Source organism: Bos taurus, chromosome 11, assembly GCF_002263795.3.
Source record: "Bos taurus isolate L1 Dominette 01449 registration number 42190680 breed Hereford chromosome 11, ARS-UCD2.0, whole genome shotgun sequence".
In the NCBI taxonomy this organism is placed as follows: domain Eukaryota; kingdom Metazoa; phylum Chordata; class Mammalia; order Artiodactyla; family Bovidae; genus Bos; species Bos taurus.
Genome location: NC_037338.1, coordinates 84,306,313 through 84,312,312, shown reverse-complemented (window position 1 = coordinate 84,312,312; position 6,000 = coordinate 84,306,313).

Below are 6,000 nucleotides of genomic sequence, written 5' to 3'. Positions count from 1 at the left end.
TTATTTTTTCACAGACGGTTACTGTGTAGGAAACCTTACCAAATGTGGTATATATTGGGAAAGCAGAGTGAAAGCAAATACTAGTAAAATGATTGATTGATAATAAAATTATTGGATATCCATTCCAAAGGCTTGACTTCTCTTTCTTGAAAAGTCCCACTGCTGGGCATACACACTGAGGAAACCAGAAGGGAAAGAGACACGTGTACCCCAATGTTCATCACAGCACTGTTTATAATAGCCAGGACATGGAAGCAACCTAGATGTCCATCAGCAGATGAATGGATAAGAAAGCTATGGTACATATACACAATGGAGTATTACTCAGCCATTAAAAAGAATACATTTGAATCAGTTCTAATGAGGTGGATGAAACTGGAACCTATTATACAGAGTGAAGTAAGCCAGAAGGAAAAACACCAATACAGTATACTAACGCATATATATGGAATTTAGAAAGATGGTAACAATAACCCTGTGTACGAGACAACAAAAGAGACACTGATGTATAGAACAGTCTTATGGACTCTGTGGGAGAGGGAGAGGGTGGGAAGATTTGGGAGAATGGCATTGAAACATGTAAAATATCATGTATGAAACGAGATGCCAGTCCAGGTTCGATGCACGATACTGGATGCTTGGGGCTAGTGCACTGGGACGACCCAGAGGGATGGTATGGGGAGGGAGGAGGGAAGAGGGTTCAGGATGGGGAACACATGTATACCTGTGGCGGATTCATTTTGATATTTGGCAAAACTAATTATGTAAAGTTTAAAAAAGAAAAAAAGAAAAAAAAGAAAAGTCTGGCTACTAAGAAGGGGAAATGAGAAGAAAATGCCTAAAACTGACCTAAATATAGAACTGCTTTTCAAAGTCAAAAGGGTAACATGTTTATCAGTTGCCTTGTCAAAGAGGAATAAAGTTATACTTGACCTTTGTTTAGGAAACAATTCCGTTCCTTTCCATAAAATAACTTCTTCCTCTTCCTCTTTGTATTACTCCTTTTAAATTATATTACATATTAAAGGTTAAACATTTTCTGCCCATACAATACAGCTATAATTTACAGCACACTGGTGTGGTTTTATATTTATATTTTGCTTTAAATAGCATATTTCTAGCTTAGGATCTATTATTACATCTGGCAAAATTGAAATGAGAGCATTAGAAGTTTGAATTTAGTGAGGTGTGAGGCCCATGGGGCCTTTACAATGCTTTCTTAAATAGCTAATCCCATATAGAATTGGATTTCTCCAGTGCCCTTGAGGATGTGTGTCTTCTGTATTTCAGGTAATCTAATTCATGGCTCTTGTTTATATATAAAAGTCGGGTACATTACATGGTTATTCCATCTGCCTTTTTTAAAATAAAAGACAGTTTTCTTTATTTTTTGTTAAAATAGCATATGCATGCCTCATTCATATTAAATATATTGAAATGTAAGCCTTTTTCACAAGTTTCAATGTTTTTCTAAGTATTCCAGATGGAGTAATATTATCATATTTATCCCTAGTTCTATCTCCTAGACTAAATTCCTAAATGTGGCAAGTTACCCCTTATTTATCCCTAGTTCTATCTCCTAGACTAAATTCCTAAATGTGGCAAGTTACCCCTTATTCTACCTCCTAGACTTGGTTTCTTAGTTTTAAGAATATCTTTTAATTTATAGAATTTAATCACAGATTTAGATAAAAATCAGCAGGGTATATAGTAACAAGAATACCTTCCTCAAGTATATAATCATAATATACAACTACATATATAATATACAATTGTACATATAATATACAATTTGATTTTGATTAATCTCTTGTAAAATTCATATTTCAGAATTTATTCTCTACAATACTATGTGATGAGATTACAAAGAATATAAATTAAATAAGATTTAGGCCAGCAGAATGCCACCTAAACCCACATAAGTCTTCATAAGTTTAACATAATATGGCTGAAATACTCATACTCTTTTTATTTTCTGAAAATAAATAAATGTGTCCTTGAAGTAGCATGTTATCTTTTTCTCCAATACTATGTGTTTGGAGTTCATGCAATTTTCCTGTCTTTTATATTGTATTCTATATCTGTGTTTCCTAGATTCTTTTACTTGCAGTTTTGATGAATCCCTCATAAATCATGTCCAGGAAAGTTAAATTGACAGTTAATAGAATTTAAAATTATCATCAAATTCCTATTCTAGTCTCATGAAATTTGGAGAATTTTAAAAAACTGTTCATGGATGAAAATACCAATATTTAAAAACATGAACGCCATGTGGAAATAAGAGTTTTATTTTCTTAAAATGACTTTAAATAGGATCCTGCTTGAATTCACCCAGACCAAAGCTTTTGTAATGGAAGACTTTGTAAAGTTGTATGAAATAGTCAGTTGTCATTTTCAGGGTACCCTTTCAAGTAGAGGGTTAACAGGGAAAAAAATTCAACGTTTCATTTTTCCAACAGACTGAAACAAATTAAATATGTTTTTCTGAATGTACAATATGGAAGTGTGTTCTCATAAAAACATAGTTAAAAGGCTGGGAAGTTGGCATGTCTTATTGAAGGATAGATATTCTGAGACACCAGGTACTGGGCAGAGGGCAGGAAATTAAAAGATAATGAGATTGCACAAGTGGAAGTCATAGCGATGTCAAGGGAACACTTTAATATATACTTTCGCCCTGAGAGTTGAAGACCATCTGGCAGGTCATCAGATCTCCTCTTGGCCTCTAACTCTACTGGAAGAAAAAGTGAATAATTGGGGGGGGGGGTTCACATTTCAGTACCTAGGTCAATAAGATTAAGACAAAATTCTGCCTTCAGAAGGACAGGTGCCATGAGGAGACACTTGGGATGTCAGAGTAATGATCGTGAGAGCATCAGCACATGACATTACATAATTTCTTCTTTAAAGCATTTCTCTAGGGATTCTAATTAATAAGGTAGTTTAGAGTTTCTTTTTTGGTATCTTTAATTTATATTTTGTTTCCTGAATTTAAGGGCAGAAGAAATACCCAGAACCGGGGTAGAGGGCATGGTGTAACTGAGTGTGCTGTGCTATGTGAGCTAAATGACTTCAGTTGTGTGACTCTGCCCTCTTGGTGACACTATGGACTGTAGCCACCCAAGCTCTTCTGTCTATGGGATTCTCCAGGCAAGAATCCTGGAGTAGGTTTCCATGCCCTCCTCCCGGGGATTGTCCTGACCCAGGGATTGCACTCAAGTCTCTTACAACTCCTGCTTTGGTAGGTGGGGTCTTTACCACGGGTGCCACTTGGGAAGCCCATTGAAACTGACAGGGATGATGAAAATTGACAAGGGAAAATGAGTTGGAGGAGGGAGGTGCAAAAACCAAGTAGGAGAAGGAATGAGCCATGAGTCCAGGCTAATGATGGGGTATGGTAGGCAATTATTAGAACACGGTTAGGCTTTTGTACTCAAAGAAATACAAGAGAATGATCTAAATTCATTGGTTCAGATCATCAGAAGATGCAAGTCCAGCTCTAAGCCTAAGTACATCTACCTACAAGCATGTAGGTGGAAGGGCTCCCAAGACTGGATGGAATGGAGAAGATCATAAAGATCATTAGGGCTCACAAGCTCAAACAATTGAAAGAAAGTTTCTGCAAGGATTGTCATTGACTATATTGTAAGAATAACTTAGAATAGGATTTAACAAATGAAGGAGGTAACATTAGTCTAATTAACTAATTAAATATCAATCCTTACCAGTCAGTCACTCTGACTTTTTCATAAATAACTTTAATTATGTAGCAGCCATACTTACGAAGCAAATCACTTCCAGTTTTTAGTTTTTCTGAGTGTTGGAGAGCTCTTGACTGTATTAAGAAGGGATTTTATTGTTGGAAAAACAGTTTTGGTCTTTATTTATTACCATATTGACTTCTTAACAAATAGAAAACTGTGTTAAATGATTGCACATATCTGTGGGAACATATTGGTTCTATAAAGGGGGAGGTCCTGGCATAAGGGAGTAAGGACCCCTTTCTTGGGAGAGATAGTAAAAGGAAATGAGCCTCCCACTAGCTCCTGGTCCCTAATTAAGTGCTTTCCTCTCAACAAATGTTTTAGTCTTCATACTTGATTTAATCCCATAGAATCAAGAGCAAACAGTGCAGAGAGCCAGCCAGCCCTTTAGCTATACGGATTTCTCAGCATAAAATGAAAAGTCCAAATGTGCTTTTGGTAGGTAACCATCCTTGATCTAAAATAGCACCACCGTGCAGGAAGGTGCACATTTACTGCTTTTGAATATTACGACTGATTTAAAATGTAAAGTGGGTTGCCCCACCACAGATGGGAATCGCTGAGACTCAGAGTGGCTAAGTGGTGTACTCGTTGGCTAAACTGCCAGAGGAACACAGGATATAAGATCTGCTGGCCTTCCATGCTCCAGGACATTTCATCACCTGCTTTTGAGAAATATTCTCTTCTTCTTGTCTCATCCTTCAACTTGTCTCTTCTTTATTCATATAGTCTATGTACTATTTTCTTCATCATGTATCCCTTTTCTATAGTTTGCATCTCTTGCTTTCCATCACAAATGGAATAACAAGAGTCTCTCAATCACTGCTGAAGAGCCTGTGGCTCCCAGGAGATTAGGGTGGCTCAGATGCTCAAGGTTGTATTCACTATTTCTGTCTCCGGACATGCAGAATCTTAAGACACACACGTGTATACTTGTAAATGGATATAATTAAGCTAAGATATTTGACTGCTTGCACCTATTTTTATATCCTTGTGTATTCAATGTGCTTATAAATGGAAATTTTTGTTCTGGTCCAATTGTTTTCTTGTCAGCTTCCAACATGATTGCATTCTGGGCTAAGGGCTCAAAAGACAGCAAATCCATACCCACATGTATTTTATGTTTTAGGTAATTGATTTTCTTAATGTTTATCACTGTTCAGTTAAGAAGTTTCAATGAAAAAAAAAGTTTCGATGATCATTTTACTCTATGGAAATAATTTAAGACTTTGTGGAATTTTCCAAGATTGAAAAATATGATCAGTGTCTGTGTGTTTCATTCTTCCTTTTCTGCCTAAATTGATTTTCTTTAGTCTTTCTAGGTCATTGAAAGTCCATTGGGGATTAGCTTTACCAATTTTACATGTGAAAATATTGAGCTTTCAATTTTTTTAAAGGGGGAAATCCAAACGAATGTCACACATGAAATACCTTAATTGCCAAGTATTCACGATAGATTAATTTTAATTTGTAGCTTATGTGTCAGTAACCTAGATCTTTCACACCAGAAATGGCATGGTTTTCTTTCCCTTTTCTTCTCATTTCGTTTTCTCTTCTTCTCTTTCCTCTTGTCTCCTTTTACTTTCATACCTCACTTTTCTGACCTGTACTAGTGCGATAGGGATAACTTTACTTTTCTAACATATGAGAAAAACTAACATATGGCTTCATGCGTTACAGAAAGAAGGTGAAGGAACAAAGTCAGTAGAAATAAAACTGAGTAAAATAGTAAGCTCCAATACTTTGGCCACCTGATGAGAAGAGCCCACTCTGGAAAAGATCCTGATGCTAGGAAAGGTTGAAGGCAAAAGAAGAGGGTGACAGAGGATGAAATGGCTAGATAGCATCACTGACGGAATGGACGTGAATAATTTGAACAAACACATAGAGACAGTGAAGAACAGAGGAGCCTGGTTTGCTGCAGTCCATACGGTTGCGAAGAGTCAGACATGAATTAGCAACTTAAAAACAACAAATAGTAGATTCAGAGAAGAGTGCATAGATCATAAAAAAAATAAAAATCAATAATTAAAAATAAAGATTAAAATCAGATTAAGAATAAAAAAATTTTGATGGGCAAATGCAAAAAAAAATTATGGAGCAACAGACAAAATAATGGGGCAAAACTATGAAGTGATTTTGGTCTCATGATCAAAAAAGTGAGCTGAGCTAAGACTAGAGTTGCTGTTGCTGCTGCTGCTAAGTCGCTGCAGTCGTGTCCAACTTTGTGTGACCC